Raw genomic sequence first — 25,695 nt, 5'->3', positions numbered from 1 at the left:
ACCACATTCAAAGGATTAAATTCCTGACACACAACATGTGTGAAGGTAGGCAACAGGTACTCAGTGAATTCTGACTTTGTGTGTTAGAGGATATATCCCTTAGCTTTCTACTCTCCCGGGTAAAATACAGATTTTAACCAATCAACCAACAAATATTTATTGAGCCTCTGCTATGTGCCTAGCACTTGGAGAGGAACAAACAATTAAACAAATCCTATCCTCAAAGAATTCCTGATTTACATGAATAAGAAAGATTTATAAATATATAGATAATAGTTTTCAATTTTTTTTTTTTTTTTTTTGGTCTTTTTGCTATTTCTTGGGCCGCTCCCGTGGCACATGGAGGTTCCCACGCTAGGGGTCCAGTCGGAGCTGAAGCCACCAGCCTATGCCAGAGCCACAGCAATGCAGGATCCGAACCGCGTCTGCAACCTACACCACAGTTCATGGCAACGCCGGATCGTTAACCCAATGAGCAAGGGCAGGGACCGAACCCGCAACCTCATCGTTCCTAGTCGGATTCGTTAACCACTGCGCCACAATGGGAACTCCGTGTTTTCAATTTTTTATTGTGTGCATTCATTTTATTTTTTTTTATTCACTTAGTCATTCAACAAATAGTGTTTTTCACATACCTAATGCATACCTATTTACCCCAACCTCTCCTAAACCTAGGACACTTAATCATTCTTAGAACTCGTGGGATCACATTAGATACACTTCGCATCAGCATCAGTGGCCATTATAAGTGATTTAAATTTTGCAAACAAAATCAACAGCTGGTGAAGGCATTGCTGCTTATATTGCAGAGCTGTGCCATCTGTTTCCATAGCACAATTTGCAACATTTCTTAAATGACATGTTTTATGATCATTTCATGTGTGGGGTTCGTGATAAATCCTTGTAGTAGTGTCTTTGGTGGAATGAAGATTGGCATTTATAGTTTGGGGGGAAAAAAGCCCTACCTCATGAGATGATATTACTATATATCACTGAAATTAAAAGAACAATATCATTTAAATATCTTTAACATATAGGCATAACTCTCGACGCTGAGCACTGCTAGAGTAAAATCATATCATCAGAGATAATTCGCATTCGTGGTCTCCAAAGTCAGTTATTATTAAGGTATATCTTTCCCTGTGTTCTTCACTAGTCCCCTTTCGCTCTTCCCTCAGATGCTGTATTACAAAATTCCACTTCTCCTCACAACCAGATTTGATGTCTCTTCCCTCCCTCTTACTTGTGGGCATTATATTTCACTTGATCAAAGTGAGACTAGAAAATAAGAGCTCTTTCGACATTTACTTCTCAGAGCCTACTGTGTATTTCATCCATCTGCATCCTTTCACCATTTCTCCCTTTCTTGGTGAAAGATTATTTCCTCTTTCTATTTAAAGTTCCTTCTCCTATGAATTCCAGTTTCTCCTCAAGAACCTTGTTTCATCAGTTACCCTCCCTCCTCCCCCACCCTTGTCTCCTCCCCTCCTCCCTCTTCCTCCTCTGCTCTCTATCATCCTCTTCCTCACCCTCTTCCTTTTCTTCTTTCTTTTTCTTTCCTGGATCCTGCCCTGTAACTGATAGACCTGTCTATGTATATATGGAGAGTTAAGTCTCCCCAGTCTTGAATTTAGAAAATGCTTCTCTGTGACCGCATACTCCCCTCTACTCTGCTTCTTTACTTTCAAACGTCTTAAAGAATTTCCTGCTACATGCAGTCTCTACTTCCTAATAAGCAATTTATTCCTCACCCTGCTGTGATCTGGCTTTTGTTCCCTGTGGCCGCTAGAACTGCTTTTTACAAAGGTCACCAAGGGCTTCTGTATTTCCAAAGACAATGAATGATTCTCAGTTCTTATCTGACATGACTGTCTGCAGCATCTGACCCATTTGATTAGTCTCCCTCTGTTCTAAAACTCCGTCCTCTCTGTATCTCTGAAACACCATGACTCTTGGTGCTTTGTGCCTTTAAAGATGGCAGGCACTCTTGGCTTTCGTGGAACTTGATTTTCTTCTCTTGTCTTGGTTTGACTGGTGCCCCGGTTCCAGAAAACATGGAAAAGACTTTTTAATTTGGTTTTGTACTTGCACCAGAGCTCCCAGTAGAGTCAATGTTTTTCTGTCACAATTGTTATGTTCTGAACTCCTGCTTTTAATAACGGCATCTAGACAATGCTGGCCAGACCCCTAGCCCTTTTCTGAGAGATGCTGAAAAGAATGTAGGAATTGATCTGTGTTCTGTAACTACTGATGGAGAATTAAGACTTCTCTATGAGTGGGATGGAAATCCTGTGAAATCAGATTGTTAAGATTATACAACTACAGATGTGGTAAATTCATTCGAGTAATAATAATAATAAAAAAGACTTCTCTATGAGTAATTAAGATGTGTGAACTGTTTGGCTCTCCAAGGTCAGGGGTGATAAAATAATGAGAAATATGTAGTTTATTATGGGATTTCGCATGTGGAGTTCAAAACAAAGAGTAAGTAGTAGGAGGTAAAGATGAACACACGTCAAAAGCAGCATAGTCATGAAAAGCCTTGTATGTTATGCCAAGAGAGTAATTCTGTGCATCATAAGCAAAGGAAAAAAATGTATGGAAGTTGTAAGGAGACATATCATTCCTCATACCCAGACATTTTGAATCATTTGGTCTGAGTTGAAGATCAGGAAAAAGTTTTCATGTAATTCTGAAGAAAACATTCAGTTGAGAATCATTATGGGAAGGAGTTTGGATTTTAAGAGGAAAAATTATATGACTAAGATAATTGACAGACCTAAACACTCATGTTCACCAACTTCAACAGGGCTCTCAGCACCACTTAGCAATTTCTGCCGTCTCTGCAAATAGCTTCTATCCCTCACTCTCTATAAGTTACGGCTATCAGATACATACTTCCTCATTTCCCCACAACCAAATTCGCCAAATGTGTCTGGATCCATCCTTCACCTTTCTTCCTCCTATAACTATACAGTCAATGTCCTTCCCTCTCTCAGACTCATCTCTCCACCTGTGTTGTGGATGCCATTCCCTCCCATTCTTTCAGGGACCCTTTCTTTGGTAATAACCCCTCATGCTGGATTCTTCATATTATCACTTTTTTTTCTGCTACCTTTTTTTTAAAATTAGCATTCAAATTTCTAGCAATTCTAATAACCTTAAAAAAAGTCCCACAACATGTAACTCTCTCCAATTACCGTATTTTTTCTTACCTACCTTTTGTAGCCAAATAACTTGGAGTTGCTTCTTTTCACATTTCATTCTCTCTTCTCTCAGCATACTACTAAAACTCTCCTTGCTAAGATCACAATGACCAATCTGTAGCTGAACAATAATAAATACCTCTCCGACCATTTAGACCTCTGCAAAACTCAACACAAAAGAACATGCCGGAGTTCCCGTCGTGGCGCAGTGGTTAACGAATCCGACTAGGAACCGTGAGGTTGCGGGTTCGATCCCTGCCCTTGCTCAGTGGGTTAACGATCCGGCGTTGCCGTGAGCTGTGGTGTAGGTTGCAGACACGGCTCGGATCCCGCGTTGCTGTGGCTCTGGTGTAGGCCGGTGGCTACAGCTCCGATTCAACCCCTAGCCTAGGAATCTCCATATGCCGTGGGAGCGGCCCAAGAAATAGCAACAACAACAACAACAACAACAACAACAACAACAACAAAAGACAAAAGACAAAAAAAAAAAAAAAAAAAAAAAAAGAACATGCCTTCCTCTGAAAAACCTCTTCTCTAGGCATTTAGGATTCCACCTTTCCTAGTTTTCTTCTTATTTCTTTAGTCCCTTCTCCAGATTCTTTTCATGGGTTATCCTTCCCTACTTAACCTCTAATTTTTAGACTTCCCCATTGCTTCACCCAGGCATTCTTTTTTTTCCCCTCATTCTACATTTGCTAATGTCTTGGACTTTTCTACTCTCAGTTTTAAATACTATCTCCATACCAGCAGATCCCGAATGTATGCCTTTTTAGGTCTCTCTCCTAAGTCCAGATCCCTGTATGCAACTGCAGTCTCATACATAACTGTGTTTTTGTCCTTCTTTTCAGTATGCTTCTCTACCCATGCTGCTTCATGATCCAAAAGGCAGGATGTCACTTGTAAAAACACTTTATTTGCCAGTTTGTGTCTATTCAACAGATAAATATCTTAAATATATCCACTTCCTTTTGCTGCTATAATTGCCCTACTCTAAGCTACCATAAAGAGTCTAAACCATAAAGTTCCCACAAAGTTCCCATAAAGTTGACTATCCAAACCATTATTTTAAAATGCAGACAGAGTAATTCTTACAAACTGCAAACAGAGTCTATCATTTTCTATTTAAAACTCCAAAACAACTTTCCATTGAACTGGAGACAAAATCCAATATCTTTTATATGGCAAATGAGAAGGAATTTTGTAGATATAATTGAGGTGCCAAACTCAGATAATCAAAAGAGAATTTTGCCTCAGTGGATCTGATCTAATTAGGTGAGTCATTTAAAGTAGAATCTAGGCTTTCCTTAAAAGAGAGCTTCACAGCAAGATAGATTCTCTACAGCAAAAAAGAAGCAAACAACCATTGTGTGAACTGCCTCTCCAAAGGACCACACGGCAAGGACTTGGGGGCAGCCTTTAGTGACTGAGAGGTTGGCCTTTAGTACCCAAACCACAACCAGAAAGAAAAAAAAAAAAAAAAAAAAGGGACTTCAGTCCTACAACTACGAGAAACTGAACTCTGCCAACAACCCGTAAGAGCAATAAATATGATCCTGAGTCTCAGATGAGATCAAAGTGCTGACCCAAATTTTCGCAAATCCTAGGAAGACTCAGTTAAACCATATCCAGACATGGAGACCTACAGAAACTGAGATAATAAATATATGTTGTTTTAGGCCCATCAGTGTATGACGATGATTTGTTACTCAGCAATAGAAAAAGAATTCATCTCAGCTCATGGCTTAGCAACCAGAGATTTCAATTGCCTTGAGGTCTAGGAGGGAAGGCATCCAAGAAAATTCTTTAACTATCACAGATGCCACTTTGAGTCTCTTCTTAAGATTGCTACTTCGCAGAAAATAAAATTTAAAGACTTCATGTCCTCTATCAGTTTAAGTCTTCCCACATGGGTGTCCACAGGTTGATTCAGTTAATCAACTGTTTCATTCTATTCTGAGTTATTCTTTTTTTTTTTTTTTTTTTTCTGTCTTTTTGCCTTTTCTAGGGCCGCTCCCGCAGCATTTGGAAGTTCCCAGGCTAGGGGTCTAATCGGAGCTGTAGCCACTTGCCTACGCCAGAGCCACAGCAACGCAGGATCCGAGCCGCATCTGCAACCTACACCACAGCTCATGGCAACGCCGGATCCTTAACCCACTGAGCAAGGCCAGGAATCGAACCCGCAACCTCATAGTTCCTAGTCGGATTCGTTTCCACTGCATCATGACGGGAACGCCTATTCTGAGTTATTCTTATGTTTTTTCCTATATTGAAATAATATTTCCACATAATAAAATCATATGGCTGAATTTGGGATAGCTTTCATAGTTTATACTGTCTTGTAGTTATTCTACTAACAAGAAGAGAAGACTAATTTAAAGTTATAAGGTAAGAGGATATAATTTATGATGTCAAACCCAAGGAAGATCGGAGGGGATGGGCTCCAGAAAAGTGGAAGGAGTAGCATTAAACTGAACAATGGATATGATTTCCGTTAAGATGGGAGGGAAGAATGCAGAGAAGTGACTGGTTTACAGGATCCACTGCTGAAAGATCTCTGATTTTCTCTGATCTTAAAGTCAGAAACGAACTCTTTTGCTCAGAAGAAGGTAGGTTACTGAAAAGGGTGAGATCTTGAAGGAAATTATAAATGACATTTGGGGGAAATTTAGGAAGCATGAATTCGAGATATGCAGAAAGGATGAGGGATCCAAGAGGATCTACTAAAATATTGGAAAATAATGTATCATTGTTTGCCTCTACGCAAGGAATATATTTCTCTGCTTCATGTTTGGCTTAGTCTAGTGATTTGTTTTGGGCAATGGAGTGTGGGCAAAAAGGACAGTGTGTCAGTTTTGATCCTAAATAATAAAAGCATTACCTATTTCTACTCACTGGGAGTTCCTAACCCCTGGCATGAGAAAGACATGCCTCAAGTAGTTGATGCCCCTTCAGTCTGGGCATCAGGAGGAGAAATGAAAGAAGAACCAGAGTCAGAAGCCAAACCCAGTCAATCTATAGACCTGTCCAAACTAATACAAGGCATCCACTGTGAAACTTGCAGCATGCTAGAAGCCTGTGTGAATTTTATCTGGCAATGAACAATAATTGAGTAGCACACAGAGAGGTGAATGGTTAGGTCGGCCAGGGGCAGAGTTTTGCCAGGATGAAGCTGAAAGCAAAATGGTAATTGCAGGAAATGTCAGAGAACCATTGAAATGAGGAGTATTCTGGTCTTGGCTGAATGCAAAAGGAAGTCAGAGTAGAAAGAAAGTGTAGGTTAAGACAAGGTAGACCCCCACACCAAGCTGTTTTTATGTCCAGAAGAAATCTCACTCATTATAAGGCTGATTCATTTAGTCAATTTCAAGTTCCTTTTTCTTCTCATGTTTCTTCTTTTCATCTCTCCAACCTTTATGCCTTCAGTTCAAACATTTGCTGAGTGCTCGGCATTGGGGATATAAAGAGACCTAGGTCAACGTCCTTGAACTCGAGTTTGAGACCAGATGACAGACAGGTTCCATGTATGGGCTCTAGTCAACCATGCAAGGTGAGCTCAACTTTTGAATCATTATAGCCAGGCACCAGTTATGTGACTGAATAAGTTTCCGTATGATTCCAGCTCCCCAGACATTTCAGTTTTCCCAGTGAGGCCCTAGGGATTGTGGAACAGACCAAGCCATCTTTCTGAACCCTAACAGATTCCTGTCCCACAGAATTAATGGGTTCAATGAAATAGAGATTGTTTTAGATTATTAAGTTTAGGATGGTTTTTACAAACTGGAATAATATGATATGTGCTAGTACAAAATTATGGATAGCGCACGAACAACTGAGAAGGCAGTGGGTGATTCTAACTAAAGAACTCAGTGGGATAATCCAAAGAGACTTAGAGTGAAAGACACAACTACTGATCTCAGCAAACACCAAAACCATTTGAAGGGTTGGATGCACTGATTTCATCACCATTTTATTAGTTAACTGAGGCTGGTAATTAACAAATTACCATAAACTTGGCGGCTTAAAACAGCAGAAACGGGTGTTCTGTCACAGATTTGGAAGTCAGAAGTCTGAATTCAGTTTCACTGGGCTGATATCAAGGTGTTTTGGAGCGGCACTCCCTCTGGAGGCTTTAGAGGGAAATACGGTCCTTGCCCCTTACAGCTTTTGGTGGTTGCTGGCATTGCTTGGCTTGCAGCTGCATCACTCCAGTCTTCAAAGTCAGCATTTTCAAATCTCTCTCTTCTCTGTGTCCACCTGTTATTGTGTGTTGTCCAATCTGCTGCTGCTGCCCTCTTATCAGGATATATTTAATAGCATTTAGAGCCCACTCTGATATTCCAGGATAATCTCCCCATTTTAAGATTCAATCACATTTACAAACACCTTGTTTCCATATAAGGGATCACTTACAGGTTCCAGGGATCAGAATTTAATATCTTTGAGGGACCATTACCCAACCTATACAACAATTTTAGGGTGAAGCTTCAATTTTGAACTGTGTCTTAAAGTATATTGATATGCTCCTATTTCACTCATAATCCTCTGATCCAAAGGTCAAATAGTTCTCTAATTCGTCCAAAATTCAAAAGCCATATCTTGAATGGATGTGAGTTTTCATCAGCTAAAGTTTGGAATTATGTACCCATAACTCAAACATTACCCAATATGCTCTTCCATCTCAAGCAAATGAGTAGGCTGTAAGAGAGTATACTGTATTTAAGGTTACTCTGATTGAAGTTGTTAGAAGAAATACATCAAGACATATTTTTTTCATATTACTCAACATGCCATTCCATATTTGACAACAGGAATTGGCTTGCTAAATTTTTATAGTAGAATAATGCCTCAGACAACAAATGTGTCTCAGTCTACAGCCAGTCTAAGCTAAAATGTAGCAGAACAATATTTTATTTGATTGGCTTTTGGGCCCATATCTATATCTGTTTTGTGATCATCAGCATTATAATTTTATTCCTTTTTTTTTTTTTTTTTTTTACTTTTTAGGTCCGCACCTGCTGCATATGGAAGTTCCCAGGTCAGAGGCTGAATTGGAACTGCAGCTGCCGGCCTGCGCCACAGCCACAGCAATGTGGGATCCTTAACCCACTGAGGGAGGCCAAGGATGGAACTCGTGTCCTCATGGATGCCAGTTGGGTTCATAACCTGCTGAGCCACAGTGGGAACTCCATCATTATAATTTTGAATCACAGAATATTCTCTACCAGGATTCAAGAAGTTGAAGTAAAAAGTAGATTGCTGCTCTGTGATTAAAGTCATGAAGTGTGTGTCCAAGCAAGGCTTGGAAAACTGAGTACCTAGGAAACCATTTTAGGCAACTTGCAAACCATCTTAATATTAGCATTCTCTCTGCACCTGACATTGCACTTATAGGTATACCCACGTCACAAAGTCAAGTCAGCAATGGTTTTCCAATCCCTAAATGTAAATACTTTACATTCACTGGTAATTTAACTTTGGTGAATGTGAGACAGAGAAAATCTCTCAAATGGAATGGCCTTGGTAACTACAAGGTGGTGACTGGGAAGATTTGAAAATGAAAATATGAGGTTCTAGGATTCTTTTCTTGTATCTACCGTTTCATGCTGCTTTGATCTATGGTGTGGTTCAATTATGGTCAAATAAAAAATACCCTTTGAAGACTATCTTTTCTACCATTTTGCTTTTCAACAAAATAAGGTTTACTTTGTTCAAAAGCCTTAGCAATTCTGTAGGGGAAAAAAGTTGTGCTTCAGTGGAAAACTACACATTTCTATAGCATACCCTTCATCCTTATAGACTCTGATTCTATGGGAGCTAGTTTACAGCTTTATGAGTTTTAGGTAACTGATGGCAATGCAAAATAATTTTTATCTGTACACATGCAAATGAATCCTGTGCAGTGGAGGGGCAGCCCTCCCAGTCCTCAGGAAAAATCATTTATACATTCATTTCAATATCTGTAACCTACACATTTACCTATTCATTGGATCCTCTTTGGATCAGTTATAACATCTGCCGTTTCTCGCATTGTGAATCCAGCACATCTTTAATGTGTTCATATTTGTATCCAGTACCTGGTTTTCATTTATTTAAAATCTTCTCAGGGAAATGGATCTCTGGAACAGTCAAGTGAAGACCTAGTGAACTTGTTCTCCCTCTAAAACAATGAAAGTACAGGGAAAACACCTAAAGTCAGCCATTTAATTCTGTGAAAATTAACTGAAGAGTAAACTAAACATCACCTATGCAAAAAAAAAAAAAAAAAAAAAAAAAAATTGCTGAACATCAGTGAGACAGTGGGTTATCTGACATTCTAACCTAGGTCATCCCATCCCTTTCACTCCCCAGTCAGTGGCATCCTCCCAAAAGTTGACAATATTAATGACAATGGAGAAATCTGACCACTTGTGGAATTCCAGTAAAACCATCATCCAAGGAAATTGGTCAATATTCTGTCTAAAATTGCAGTGCCCTAGAAAATCTCTACTCCCAGAGTATATTGGCTCTTTGATTTGACTCAGATAGCAGAGGCCTATCTCCAGGTCAATTCTAACACAATAGTAAACTTCCAGAAGCAACTGCTTATGGCTATGATCTCAGCTATGGAAAACAAGGGCTTTGCCAGGCATTTAAAAAAAAAATTGCTAGAGAATGAGCAATAGAGGAGCCTGAAAAGCTCTGACATATTTCTGAGAATCCAAAAGGTCATGTGTGTGCATAAACCTGGGTTCATGACCAGGATGTATGTAAGAAAGATGAAAGGACCAGTCACTCACCTCCAGCTGCCCTTGAGGAAGACGTAAAACTACTTCTATTTGCAAGTGACATGATCTTGTCTATAAAAAATACAAAGAAATCCATTAAAAACTACTAGTACTAATAATCAAGTTAAACTTTGCACCTGGATACAAGCTCAAAGTACAAAAATCAGTTGTATCTCTATACACAAGCCATAAATGATCCAAAAATGAAATTAAGAAAACAATCCCACTTATAAGAATAATAATATGTGTAAAATAATTAGGAAAAAAAGTGTAATACTGAAATATGTCTAAGCCATCACTGAAAGAAATTAAAGATCTAAGTAATCGGAACAACATCCTACATTCATGGATGAGAAGACTTAACATTGTTAAGACGTAATCCTCAGCAAGCTCATCTACCAACTCAGTACTGTCCTTTTCACATTTCAGCTGACTTTCCTGTAGTAATTGATGAAATGATTCTAAAATTTATATAGACATTCGAGGGACTCAGAACAGTAAAAACCATCTTGAAAAAGAAGAACACAGTTACAGGACTTACAGTTCTCGTTTTCAAAACTCCTTTACAGTAATCAAGACAGTGTGGTGCTGGCATTAAGATGAGACATATGGATCAAAGGAATTGAATTTACTAGTCCAGAAAAAAATCTTTACATTTATGCCCAATTGATTTTCAGGAAGAGTGCCAAAACAGTTCAATGGGCAAAGGAAAGTCTTTTCAACAAACTGGATGCCCACAATCAAAAAAATAAAGTTGAATTCTTACCTTACACCATGTAAAAATATCAACTAAAAATGGATTACAGATCTACGTAGAAAAGTGAAAACTATCAAATTAGAAAAAAACTTAAGGATGAATCTCTGTGATCTTAAGTTAGGCATTGGTTTCTTCAATATGACAAAAAACAAACAAACAAACAAACAAACAAAAAACACAAGCACCAAAAGAAAACAGGAAACTGGACTCACCAGAGTTAAAAAGGATGCTATCTAGTGTGTGAAAAAACAACCACAGGATGAGAGAAAGTATTTGAAAGCATATATGATGAAGGCTTTATATACAAAATATACAAAGAATTTTTGGAGTTCCTTCGTGGTGGCCTAGCAGTGGTTCAGGTTATTTCTATGGCTTGGATTCCATTCCTTGTCAGGGAACTTATGCATGCCATGGGTGTACTCCCTCCCCAAGAAAAATAATTTTTAATAACTCAATAATGAAAAGACAGTCTGCTATAGACTGAATATTTTTGCCTGTCCCCAAAATTCATATGTTAAATTTTAATGCCCAATGTGATGGTATTTGGAGGTAGGTCGTTTGCTAGGTGATTAGGTCATGAGAGTAGAGCCTTGGGGAATGGAATTAGGGCCTTCATAAAAGAGCCCCCAGAGGGCTCCTGTGCTTCACAGTGTGATGCACAGAAGGCAACCTTCTAAAAGCCAGGAATGGGGGGAGTTCCCGTCGTGGCGTAGCGGGTAACGAATCCGACTAGGAACCATGAGGTTGCAGGTTCGATCCCTGCCCTTGTTCAGTGGATTAACGATCCTGCGTTGCCGTGAGCTGTGGTGTAGGTCGCAGACGCGGCTAGGATCCCAAGTGCTGGTGGACTCAGCTCCGATTGGACCCCTGGCGTGGGAACCTCCGTATGCCGCAGGAGCAGCCCAAGAAATAGCAAAAAGACACACACACACACACACACAAAAGCCAGGAATGGGTCCTCACCAAACACTAATTCTGCCAGCACCTTGATCTTAGACTCCCCAGCTTCCAGAATGTGAGAAATAAATTTTTATCATTTATAAGCCCCTCAGTCTATGGTATTTTTGTTATAGCAACCTGAACTGACTGAGACATAACCAGATTTTGAAATGGGCACATAACCAGATTTTGAAATGGGCACAGGATTTAAACAGACATTTCTTCAAATAAAATACGAATGGCAAATAATCACATGGAAGGATGCTCTACATCATTCATCACTAGGAAAAATGCAAATGAGGGATTCCTGCTATGGTGCAATGGGTTAAGAATCTGACTGCAGTAGCTCAGGTCACTGTGGAGGCATGGGTTTGATCCCCAGCTGGGTGCAGTGGGTTAAAGGATCCAACACTGCACAGGTCAAAACTGCAGCTCAGATTCAATTCCTGGCTGGGGAACTTCCATGTGCCGTGGGTACAGCCATAGAAAAGTAAATAAAATGTTTTAAAAATGCAAATAAAACTACAAGATACCTTTTCTCTCACATTAAAATGGCCCAAAGGACAGATGATAAATTTGAATGAGGATGGGGAGAAATTGGAACACTTGAAGATTTAAAACAGTCCACGCATTTTAGAAAACGGTTTGGAAGTTCCTCAAAATGGTGGTCATGAAGTTACCATGCACTTGTCTGTAGCAGTACTAGATCGATATCCAAGAGAAACTAAAACACAAAACCCACTCTGAATGTTCATAGCAGCATTATTTGTTATGACTAAAATGTGGAAACAACCTAAATGTCCATCAACTGGTGAATGGATAATCAAAATGTGGCATTTTCAGGCAATAGAATATTGCTTAGGAATAAAAAAATAAAGTACTGACACATGCTATAATATTAGGCTAAATGAAAGAGCCAGTCACAAAAGTATGATTCCATTTGAAATGTTCCTGAATAGGCAAATCCATAGAGGCAGAAAATTGAATAGTAGTAGTTCCCCAATTTGGGAATAAGAAAAGTTCACTAATGAATATGAGCTGGGTTTCTTTGGGGGATTTTGTAAATGTTCTAAAATTGAACTGTAGTGGTGGTTATACAACTCTAAATATTCTGAAAACCCTTGAGCTATGAGACAAGCAAACAAGCAAACCCACTTAGTAGTCAATAACAGAAATATAACAAATGCTCGAGAAAGTTTAGACCAGTACTATAGTATTTTAAACAGCTGAGGAAAAGGCAGAAACTATATTTTAGGGTATAAAGCGTGAAATCATTCTAACCCAGGTCCAAGCACCCAGGGGGGGTGTCCAATAAATCTAAAATGATGATTGCAAGCTCCTTAATCTGGCAAGGTCCTCCTGAGATCGTAACATCCATCCCTCTGCCTCATAAAATCAAGGCCAGATAAGAAGGTCATTTTCAGTGCTGCTTTTAAAGCCATAGAAAAAAAAGGTTCACAGCCACTTGCCATGTGGTCACTGGATCCAAGTGAGATGCTAAGTGGCAGGGGCAAGAAGTTCTCTGAGCCTTTGTAACCATGACGTTGAGGACTCTGATAAGCAGCTCTAGGTAAGAGATGGTGATAGGACTATAGAGGTCCAGCTAAATGCTTTCAAGGAGAGTGTTCAAGACAGGGAGTGATATCCAGAAGATGCAAGAAAGAAAGAATAAGGCCAACAGTAGGTGGATGGAGAACCTAACAAGGGACAATGAGGATGGAATTGTGACAGCAGAATAAAAGCATAAGTTTGAGAAACTTCAATAAGGCTGAAAAGACGCGGGGTAAAAACAAACAAACAAAAACAAAGATTAAAGGGGGGAAAAAGAGAACAGAGGTTTTTGTTTTTCCTTTTTAACATGGCTACCTTTCTTTACTCCCAAATAATGATAAATATGGAGCCAAACCAGACATTTGGCCCTGCCATATGCTCTCTGCCCCACCAGGAGAAGGAGCTTTTTAAATTGCAATATTCAAAATATACAGTAGAATTGAGTTAGCAATAGAGTTGTCCAATCCTGGAATAACAGAGGTGAATTGTGTACCACTTTCTCATAAGTTAGCTAAGAAATAAATACAAGCTGTTTTCTTCTATCCGATTTATAGTGAATATCAGTGGTAAAGATAAGCATACAAAAGTTTTATGGTATGGTATAAATATGGCATGTGGTCATATTGGTTATCGACAAAAGCAAGTTTTTTTAAAAAAAATTTCTCTGCAGAATTTGATTTAGAATAAATGGTCTGGGTAGAAATGATATCTATATATATAACAAAATTTCCAATTGTTGATGCAATCATTTTTGATATGAATAAAAACTTGATTAGCAAGAACTCATTTTCATTGAAAATCTTACATGGAAAATAATGATTCTGATGAGAATAATTTCAGCAAAATAAAAGTGAACATTTAAAAATGAGGTATGATTTGAGTGCTACGTAGGAGTTGATTAAGGAATTAAATTGACTTGTGGGGGAAAAAAAAAAGAGTCTTCTCAGTACAGATTCCTTTTGTCTGAGTATATGCTTTTCATGTGCTGTGGATCCATTCTGAATATGTGTCTGCTGACACAATAGGACCCTCAGTATCCATTTCAGAGGAAGATTGATTTAGTTACTTTTCTGATAAACAGTGTAAATTCAAGAGAATAAGCAGCCCGTATTCCCTGTACTTGGCATGAGCAGGGAGCAGATGATCTGATAGGTTTTACTGCCTCTAATTTTTGTGACTAATAGAGAGGTTCTGTTTTGAAAGCACCCAGATCTGGCTCCATTCTGGTTTAGCTCAGAACAAGTGGGGAACAAAATGTCCTCTTTCTCAAGAGCCAGGCCCTCAGAACTATCTTAAGGATAATTTCGAAAGGCATAAGCAAACCAAGAATAGTTCAGAGTGGCCATGAAGCTTGCCAAAGGTTTAAATAAAATCAAAGTGGCCTAATTAAATTCAGGCAGAGGGGCTAACAGAAGTCCTTCAACATGAAGACGAGGGATGCTTCTCATTCTCTGCCTGAAGTTTCCCCATGGAGGGACCACCACCGGAGAAAGAGCTCTGTCTGGCCCCTGCCCTCTCGTTCTCTTCTTTATGTGAAAGGTAAACTGAAAGAAGGAACTGGGAATCCTCCTCTTCCCTCCCTTTTCTCACTCTTTGGAAGCCAGTTTTCCCTCAAGGAAGATGCTGTCTGTTCTTCTTTTTGCTATAAAATTTACAGGGACATACACCAGTCCTTACTTCCATGTCAGGAACACTATGCTTTTCCTGCCTTTGCCTGATGAACAGTTTGATAAATGCCCCATTCTGGTGTGTATCGCGTTAGTAAGTCTGTTTGCCGCCTAGGCAAGTCGTTCTTCAATCCAGATCTTTGTCTCAAATAAAGCGGATATTTCGATGATCCTCATGATTCCCATTTGTCAGATGGTTTCAGACTCAGGCAGGGAAGAAAGAAATGGTATTTATAGATCAACACACACCCCAGTTCCAACATACACCCCACTTTTCACTCTTGAGCTCTTCCCTTCTGTGGAAACCCATGAAATGTGTTTATGGTGTGTAGATGTGTGTTTGTATGTGTGGGGGAGTGTGTGTTTGTTTTTCTGTTTATTTTTAGGCAAAGGAAATAAGTGGTGGAATTGAAGATGCAGTTAGCATTTTGGAGGTCTTGTAGAACTTAAAAGCCACAGGCCTCTTTAAATTTTGAGGACACAAAATTCTAAGGGGGAAAAAAAAAAAAGAGGGATATGGGAAATGAGAAGAGCCTGAAGCAGGTGGGGCAGGAAACGTGTTGATTAGCAATAGGCTTGTTTCATGTAGGAAAGACATTTGAAATAAATAGGACATCTTTTAAGATGTAATCTATAGGTGATATAAAATAAACAACATTCTCTTGAATAAATTTTCTCTTAAAATCTCACAGCACACCCATATATTTTTGTGTGTGGGGAGCTGATCTGATTTGGAAAATTGGTTTGAATCTCATGAGACTTAACTTTTAAATAAAGTGGACATTGTTCATAGTATTATTATTTGGCGAACCAGTTGGTAGGATACAATGTAGGCTGTATCTTCAGACTCTATTGGATGTATTCAGTAACATAATGGGAAGTATTCTGCCAGAGAAGTGTATGTACTCCAGGGACTCCGTTTCTATATGTGCTTGTCTTCACTGTCAGCATCAATAAACATCGAAACTTTTTACTGCAATTAAATACAGAAAACAATATAAAACCTTTGAGAAACAAACGGAGAAGCTCTGAAATAAGACAGGTCTCTGTCTACACAGAGCGGCCCCAGATAAAGTTGTCAAATTGGTGAAGTTTGTCTCTCAGCTTCCTCTCTCTCTGGGTTCCAATCCTTAGGTATTTTATAATCTCAGGCCACTCTTTCGGGACTTTGAACTTGGCCTGTCTTGGCTGAGACAGAAGGAAGAAAGCTTTTCCCCAAATGCTCCAGTCCATTTCGCTGACTGCTACACATCCTTTAAGAATTAGCTGCAAGGTTTCCTTCTCTGAGTCAGAGCACCTGCGCTCTGTTTCTACAAAGCCCTGTGTGTACTCATACAAGGAAGAACAGAAGGGTTGTCTTAGCCCAGAGGATAAACTCTGGGTTTCACCTGTGCATGTAAAGGAACAGCACAAGCAGAGAGCGCCTTCTCACAGCTCCCGTCACCACAGACACACCTGTCTGCTCTGCCTTTACCAGGTCTCGCCTTGCTCGGTTAATCCATTCCAAGCTGAGAGAAATGGAGAGAGAAAAGCCCTCTATCCATAAGACGAGCATCCCTAGTCACAGAAAACCTTCCCGTTGTTTTAACCTATGTCTAATGCAAAGTTTTGCTGAAATTACTAACAGGTGCAACACCAATGAACTGTTTTGAATTTTATCATTGTCAGTGGCATTGTCAACAGGTACTTAACAAATATCCCTAGAGCCCTGCATGTTGCACTTGATGCTAAGAGCTCATATTATTTCCCCTGAAGAACATTTTAATAACAATGAAATAGCTAAAAACTACACATGAAAGAGGAAAGGCTAGAGAAATGAAATAATCATTGGTCCCTAAGTAGGGACAGAGATCTTTATGACAAGTCTATGCTCATAGAATTTTTTTTTTCTTTTTAGGGCTGCACCCACGGCATATGGAGGTTCCCAGGCTAGGGGTTGAATTGGAGCTACAGCTGCCGGCCCACGCCACAGCCATAGCACTTGGGATCCGAGCCGCATCTGCAACCTATACCGCAGCTCACGGCAACGACGGATCCTTAACCCACTGAGCGAGGCCATGGATCAAACCCCTCATCCTCTACTGTGCCACAATGGGAACTCCCTGTTCATAGATCTTTATCTAGACCTATATATATATATATGTTTGGCGAACAAGTTGGTAGGATACAATATAGGCCGTATCTATACAACATATATATATGATTTTAGATACATCTAGATATATCTAAAAATCTTATTTGCAAGCAGAAATTGACAGAACATTGTAAATCAGCTATAATAGAAAAATAAAAATAAAAAAATAAAAAATTAAAAAATAAAAATCTTATTAGCAGCTCTTTCTATATTTAATATCAGAAGTAGATTATATATTTGATTTTACTGATTAAAGTTAATTGACTGGCATTAAGAATTTTTCTCAAACATGAATTAAATTTCCTAATTCAAAAGTGAGCCTCTATGGTTAGAAAGAGGGCAACAGTCTTGGATAAAATCCAGACGAGAGCAATAACATTGATTGAGGAATTTAGTGAAGAAATTTTGAGACTGAATCCAAATAGCTAAGGAAAGATATAAGCCTAAACCTATTTCAATTTGCAAGCCCCAAAGTAGTATGGAATTGGTTGATTCATACAAATGAATTCTCCAAAAGGGCTTTAAGATTTTTAGCCTAAATAATAGGAAGGGAGTAAATCCATGACATGGAGAGATCTGAACCACTGGCTAGTAAGAGTTTTCCCAAGCAGTATGTTCACACTGAACAAAATTTAAATAAAAATTTGGCACAAATCATTTTAGGGATACAAGCTAATGATACCACTAGATAACTAAAAAAACTTCATACCTAATGGGATACATTTGTCTGTTCACTAAGTAGCCTACTGTTTTGTTTAAGATAGAGTCTATTTAAGGACTGTTCAAAGGATGGGAATGATGCCTTAAGATGAGGGTAGGTCATAGAAGACATCACAAGATATAAATGTTTGAGCTGGTTCCTGAAGTGAAGAAAAAGGCGCTAAGAGCAGAGCCTGGAGGGGTGTCCAGAATTGTTGGAGAGAAAAATATTTCAAACCATGGGAATGAAATGAACAAATGTTTGGAGGTATGAGAGAGCTTGGTTTATTGGAGGATTGTAGAAGAGTTAACAAGGAGCTAGATTATAGAGCATAAGAGGGAGTATAAAACACCAGAGTCTGAAAAACTACACATCCCACCCTGAAGACTCTGAGTACCCACAGGCCTAAAAATCCCATCGTTAGAGATAGAAATCCTGTGACATCCCTCACCCACAAAATTATACACTATTTAATAGCCGATATTTTCATCTCTGTTCACAGTGGGACATTGATCAAAACCTGATGGTAATTCATCATTTGATGAATGATGGACATTCATCAAAACACTGCCTTGGTTGTAAAATTACATAAACAAGTTAAGTTGGAAAGTTGGTGGGTGGGTGGGTGGGTGTGTATCCCAAAAAGGCTGCCTTCCATTTTTACCAAATTATCTTCTCTGTCTACCAAGGGATCAACCTCATTATAAGCCCCAGTAGTATTCTGTCTTTCCCGCAAAAGAATGAGGGGGAAAAGATAAATTTCCAGACATGGTTTTGCACACAAATAGCAGACATAGGTTTCTAAAGGACGATTTCCAACCTGTTAATAGTTTTTAATACACAACAGCTGCAATCCATGAAAGAGATAAATATTCATGGCACAAAGCATTTAGATGTATCAAATGTATATTCATGAACAAATGGCTTCCCCTGCCTTTAATAGTGTCTGCTGTGCAGTCAGTGAAGAATGGACCAAGCTTCTCCTGGCTTCTAACGCTCAGTCTCTATCCTACGTCTCTTGACTGCCAGTTCTGCAGTGGTTACAGACAGGACCATACCCATGAAAAAACAAAACAAAATTGTACCCAGAATCACTCCTCACGCATTCCAGATTGGATAGCATCAAATATTAACGGCAAATTCTATATGGCTGCCAACTTATTTTTCAGGAAAATGCATTATATATTCAAGCCTTGTGTGGCCATATGTGCGTGGTAATATCCATGGTTGACCATCCTCTTTCAAAGACGCTTTGTCACAGTACTGCTCTCCCCATGGGCTGGACTAAGAATACTGGAAGGGGAATATGCATACACTGAATAGCTTTCTCAGGTGATCCTCAGCATCCAGTTGTCCTGCCCTCAATCAGAGCATTCTGTGCAGCCTGGAAGCAAAAGAATGACGGTGCGAACTCTTCTACAAAAGTCTTTGTTATTCAGTCAGGTTTGGTGGATGGCCTGTGCTTTCAAAAATTGGCATATTGTTTGATAAAAACTGTTGTTTGCTCCATTAATTTCTCCAGGAGAGAGGCAAGAATAGAATCAAGTGAGGAAATGTGCCTTTTGTTGAATAAGAATAAAGAGTCATTATCAGGTTTTAGGGCACTGAACAAAGCCTGCTAAAAATAACAAATAAGCATAATAATAATAAAGTGAAAGTATTTAAATTGTATCATGCAAGCAAAGGAGCTTGTCAGCTTTGTAGATAGAGTCTCCTAGCTCCCTCTCTCAGTTCTTCCTGGTCAGCTCCCAGCCCTGCTTTGTAGTGTCACAAGAAAATAATTCTGACTCTAACAGAAACACTAGCTTTCCCCCTTTTTCTCTCTTGGCATTTGCTATTGATCCTCTCTAAGAGATGTGCTTTTAAGACCACTATGATAAACTGAAAATATGTTTTGATACCATTCCTTCCTACATGTTTTTATAAGAATACCTCTTTGTATCTGAATTTTAGATTCCAAAGTTAAATTACACCCAATTCTTCTCAGTAGTTGATACATTATATTGCATCAGAATCTAAGTGGTAACCTACTATGAAATCTAATAGCTCTTTGTTTTATGGGATTAAGATTTCATATAATATGACTCACAGACATTGAAAAACTTATGGTCTCCGGAGGAGACAGTTGAGGGGGTGGGGGTGTGTGCTTGGGTTATGGGATGGAAATCCTGTGAAATTGGATTGTTATGATCATTATACAACTACAGATGTGATAAATTCATTTGAGTAATAAAAAAATTTTTTTTTAAAGATTTCATGTAATAACTAGTGAAGAGGAAGCACCTTACTGAATGTGCCAAGTTTCCGGAAATATCAGGAATTGTAGCTGTACTTGGCTAAGATGACATCACACCTTTCTATAAATGATAAGGTTCCAGTATTTAAAATATAGTTTCAGTATTTAAAACAAAGCTAATTTTGCCTTGGATTATATTATGAAAATTAAACCTTCCATAAGGAGATGTTTCAGAAATTTCCAAAAATAAATAGAAGAGGCTGTCTATAGAAGGATGAATCCCTGAAGACCACCAGTTACTTCTCTAGATCCCTCCCTCTTCTAATTATACAACTGTATGCATTTCCCCATCTCAGTGAAGTACTTAGTTATGTCTCAGATTCCTCTCTGTCAACTTTATGCATCCTACTGCTAATGAAGAGCAGTCCGTGTTGTCATTTAATTCCACGCCACAATCGTTGCTTTGTCAGAAGTAAAAATAATATAAAAGGCATAGGAATTGATCTCATCTAATTTCTCCATGTATTTGAATTATTTCTTACATGCCTGTTATGTGCTGGGACTGTGCCATTTGCTACAGATCCAGCATCTTCTCTCAAGATGTGTTTAGTCTAACAGAGAGGCCAAACAAAGTATCCACACAGTGAGAGTGCATTGTAGTAAGTGCTCCAGTGAAGGGAGTATAGGATGTTACGGGATTTGGAGAGTTTGAGACATTCATCTAAGGTCCCCCAACAAGAAAACAATGAAGTCTGGGTTTGATTCCTTTTTTCCAGGATCTCAACACTGGGCATACTGCTTATATGAAATACCGATTTAGCTTGTCCTACCTTACACAAAACAGCTACTTGAGAACAGACAGGAAATTCTCTCCCCGTGCTCTTGGGTAGAATTCGAATCATGTCACATGTGGCGGATCTTAGCCATGGAGGAGGGAACAGCTGAGAGGAAAATAAGAACTCTCATGACCTGTTGAGGGAGAACTCCACTGTAAAACAGGAAAGGCAGAAAGGCTGTGGCTGCAGGTGGGGTCTATTCCTGTTTCTGTGATGTGCTTGAATCTCCTTGGGTCTTGGGGCCCGTCTAACTGCCCCCTGCATGAATCCACAGGCTGGAATGGGGTCGCTCCACCGGTTCACTGACCCATGGGGAAACTGTCACCACTGCTCTCTCTGGCTACACTTGATAGGAAGCTGTTTTCTTGGGGAAGTTGGGATGCTGGCCCAGACCCAGCCTCTCACTGGCTCCATTGCTTTATATTTCCCACTCTCATGCCTGCTGGAGTCCACACTGGAATCCCCGTCCTAGCTCTGCCATTTTCCCCACATTCCACAAGTTGGAATTTTTAGTCTTGTTAACAACCATCAACTATTCATGGCACAGAAACTAACGGAAACACCTCACAGTGTTTTACCATCATAGCCAACCTCAGAACCGTCCTTCAAAAGTTTGGAGGTGGGAATGACTTCTTCCCATTGCTCAACATTTTCAGAATTAAGCAGAGGGCCAGGAAGGAATGGAAACCAGGGCGTGAAGAGAAATGAGACTAACTGTAAGCCAAATACCAGGCTGGGCACTTTCTAATTCTTTACTTCATCAACAACTCAAAATAACCCTTGTGGGCAGGTATTATTGATTGAGAAAAAAATGAAATTGAGGTTAAATACCATTCCTGAGGTTATGCAGCCAAAATGTGCCAGATGGAAAAGTTAAGTCATGTGCCCCTTTCCACCTCTGGTACTTGGCCCTGAAGACAGAAGTGACCTGACTCCCAAGTTAAAAGAGAAGATGAATGCAGCCTTTCCATAGAATCTGAAAGGCAGCTTGATGCACCTTTTCTGCTCTACGTGCATAACAATGATAAACCAAACACAAAAAAAGGAAAAGAAAAAAATTCATGAAGCTTCACTGGAAATTTCCTCCTGTAACACAAGGCGTTCAGGGCCTCTGAGTCACAAGTACTGGTAGTACCCCAGAGGGTCTGGAACTAAGCTCCTCTCCCCAGCTCCTGGGAAGACTGTTGCCCATGGTTCCTTGGAGCTATCAGGGAAGCTGGTGACTTGAGGGGGAAAGGGGGGTGGCCTAGACCCAGCCTCCCACTCACTCTGTAACTGGATTTGCAACATTCCAGCTATCACCCCAGCACAGGATCCCTTTGTAAGTGCTGGTTCTGGACTGGGAGCTCAGGGGGGCTGTGCCAGGCATCACCTGAGGCAGAGGTGAGCATGGAAAGGAAAAGAAAAACACTGAAATGAGTGGTTTCTGTGATTAGTTCAGTGTAATTACCTTACCCTAGCACATAATGGATTGATAGTAAGCAATAGATTAAGAAACTAAAGGCTAACTATTCTGAGTCCTCAAAATCTGTCATAAAGGATTGTTAGAACTTGACCTTTTGGGGAGTTTCTGCTGTGGCATAATAGGATTGGCAGCCTCTCCGGAGGTCTGGGAGGCAGATCCGACCCCACATCTGGCACAGTGGGTTAAGGATCCAGCATTGTTGCATTGTTGCAGGTGCTGTGAATGCCACAACTGCAGCTCCACTGCAGCCTGATCTGATCGCTGGTCCAGGAACTCCACATGCCACTAGATGGCCAAAAAAAAAGGGAAAAAAAAAAAAAAGAACTTAACCTTTTTGTTATTTGAGAATTTTATACACCTTTCATTTTATACATATGCATATTTATATATTTTGTATACAGCACATACATTATACATGTATGTGTTTTATACATATACATTATATATAAATGTATATATAAATATGTATATACATATAAGTGTGTGTGTATATATGTGTATGTATAAATATATATAATTATCTAGCCTTAGAGAAATTTTATTTATAATTTGCAATTGAGAAGGTGTAAAGCTACTTAAGGTCACTCATATTGGGAAATTTGCCACTGTAGTTCTTGCAGTCATCTGCAAGTGTAGATGAATATCGTGGTTTTTCATTATCGGACCAGGAGAAATTGGCTCTTGAATTTAGGACAACTTTAAAACTAATGAGAACATTGAAGCTTCTATATCCTGAGCGAGTGTTCATCATGCACATTCTACTGACCTCCATTCAAGTGCAGGGATTCTGTGCCAGACAGGTTTTGATGCCTCAGTGCAGTGGAAGCATAACTTTCATGCGTAGGTATATTAGGGTCTCCAGAGAAGCAGGACCAATGGGAGTATAGAGATCTACAGAAAGAGATTTATTATGAGGAATTGGTTCATGTGGTTATGGAGGCTGAAAAGTCCCACGATTTGCCCTTTGCCAGCTGGAGGCCCAGGAAAGCAGGTGGTGTCCTTCCACCCCAGTTCCAAAGGTCCGAGAACCAGGAGCACTAATGTCCAAGGACAGGAGAAGACGGATGTCTCAGCTCAGGGAGCGAGCAAAGTGGCCCTTTCTCTGCCCTTTGGCTCTGTTCACTCCCTCAATGATGCCTCATCACAGTGGTGAGGTGGTCTTTACCCCATCTACTGATTCATATGCTAATATCTTCCAGAAACACCTAGAAATAATGAGGTGTGTTTTTTTTAAAATATCAGGATATTCTTTATCTATACTGACAAGCAAATTTTATGAACAGTGGTCAGATCTGTATCAAGGAAGGCAAATAAGTTGATGTTTCACACACTGTGCAGGGTTTAGAGGCCAAGGTTTACAGATGAAAACCCAGAGAAATCCCCTACAACTTAAGTGCTAAACTGCTGACTTGGAAATAATGTTTTACCAGCTCTCTGGGCATCCCTTAGCCCTGTCAATTTGACACCTAAAATTGCCATCACCCAGGGAAATTTTCAAATTTTGAAATGCAAATTCTCACATGGCTATAAGTGACCTAGTTGTGGTATATTTACACACCCATGTCAAACAACCAATGGAATTACTCAGAGCTGCCATCTTGAGCTCAGGATTCCTTCATGGGGTGAAAATTCACCTCCATAGGAACTGTCTGCCTTTGGTCACCTACGTTCAAGCCTAATCAATTTCTCACTGGAATATACCTCTAGTGTCTAAGGATTCTGGGTTTACTGGGGACAGAATGGTTTACAATATGACTTTTGCTTAACTGAAAGAAGTGACTCAGGAGATAGGGAAAATCCACCTGAGTGGATTCAAGCTGACACGTCTTGTTTCCACATCATAAATTTATTCAGAAGCAAGAAGGTTTATGCGTTTTTCCCAGGTCTTAAAACTCCGTAAAAGTATAAAAACAAGCAAAGACAGCCAAACACAATGACAAAAGTAGATAATCATTAACTGATACTAGTTAATGAATCCTATAGATAGGTTCTTGAGTAGGAAAGCATGACAAGCTAGGAGCAGGTATGTTCCTTTAGAATCTAAGCTTCCCTGATGCAGGCTGGCATAGGTATTTGTCCACAGCAGATGTGGCCATGACCCTTTAGACTCAGTAGCTACAAAGGCCTCGGGAGACTGATGTCAGCCATGTCCAATCCTGCCACTCCCCGTTTTGAAAACCCCACTGTTAGAAAGGCACAGTGAGCAAGGGATTCTTCCGGCAGACTCGTGTTGTGGTCAGAGGACCAGGTGGAGCAGGTGTAGTAGGTAAATCCTCTTAGTTCTGTTGAGGAAGCTCATCCTTCTCCTGTTTCCAAATGGGGGCTGGATGCCCCGCATCTGAGGCAGGCCAGTAGCCTGGTCAGAGCTAGGGTGTTGCCACAACAGTGCTGATACAGCAAAAACACTGTTTAGTATACACGTTACGGTTTTTGTACACTCACAGTGAAGCAAAATAAAGCCAGTTAACTATCCCATGCCACAGCCCTCTAAGAAATACAGAAAAATTCCCACTCCAGCTATACAGCATATACAGTTCATAATCTATGAACCCAAGGGGACTACCATTTAGGACTTAACCCCCCCCCCATCCCTGGACTTCCATTGCTAGGTGAGCACGTGCTTCCTTTATGTCTCATTTACGTGTCAGCGTTGGCAACCTCTATTTTCATTTATATAAATGCACACTTTACAACAGGATGTTATAGCAGTCTCAAAGGTTCCATTCACCATTATTTGAAAGAGATTTATTCCCCGTCATTGACTCCTGTCAGGAAAAAAACTAATATGCTTTTTTTTTTTTTTTTTTCCTTCCTGAAGCAGGAGCCACTTTGGGGTGGAGGCAGCCAAGTTATTCCCTAATACATAAATCACACTTATTCTGTCCTTTTGGAAGCCTAGAGAGGAAAGGGGCTGATGCGTGTGCACAGATCTTACAGGGCCAGGGCTTCTTTCCTGTGATTTCATTCCTTTCTCTCGAAACCCCATGAAATAAGTCATGTTATTAATGCCATTTTAATAACAGTTAATGATGAAGAAACTCAAGCGTAGAGAAACAAAGTCATGGTCCCATCCAGTAAGTGTTGTACCTGGAGTTTAAACCCTCCTGATGTGCAACCAGCGTTCCTTTCGTGATACCACACGGTTTTCTTCCATTACAACACCTGTGTTTGCTGATTCTCCTCTCACGCCCCCAGGACTCCACATCAGATAGAGGGTAAACTAGATGATGGAGGCAGTGTTTGAAAAGGGCAAGGCGTGCTGAATACGAAGCAAAGCTCCAAGGTTTGCAAAACAATAATATAGTTTTAGGGAAACCTTGTAAGACGAGGAGGGAGAGTGGGAAGAGGAGGGATGAAGAGGAGGGAGAAGGGGAACGTTTGACATGCTGAGGGCTGGTTCCAGTTTACTTTGCAAGGAAGGTCAGTGAGAACCAATACCA

The 25,695-nt window shown here is 39.9% G+C and overlaps 1 long non-coding RNA gene across 5 annotated transcripts in view; it reads right to left on the bottom strand.

Moving 5' to 3' along the window:
* Positions 1 to 25,695, bottom strand: part of LOC102159120 — a 195,027-nt gene that overhangs the window by 10,758 nt on the left and 158,574 nt on the right. For all 5 annotated transcript variants that reach the window (XR_002344337.1, XR_002344338.1, XR_002344336.1 and 2 more), the window contains exons 4-8: positions 23,022 to 23,146; positions 22,347 to 22,540; positions 20,785 to 20,923; positions 9,983 to 10,042; positions 9,183 to 9,361 (exon numbers count right to left, since the gene is read on the bottom strand). This is a non-coding gene — a long non-coding RNA (uncharacterized LOC102159120). The remainder of the gene's footprint in view (positions 1 to 9,182; positions 9,362 to 9,982; positions 10,043 to 20,784; positions 20,924 to 22,346; positions 22,541 to 23,021; positions 23,147 to 25,695) is intronic.

This window comes from Sus scrofa, chromosome 5 (genome assembly GCF_000003025.6).
Source record: "Sus scrofa isolate TJ Tabasco breed Duroc chromosome 5, Sscrofa11.1, whole genome shotgun sequence".
Lineage (NCBI taxonomy): Eukaryota > Metazoa > Chordata > Mammalia > Artiodactyla > Suidae > Sus > Sus scrofa.
Note: the sequence above shows the minus strand (reverse complement) of the source record. Positions and strands in the feature narration are given on the sequence as shown.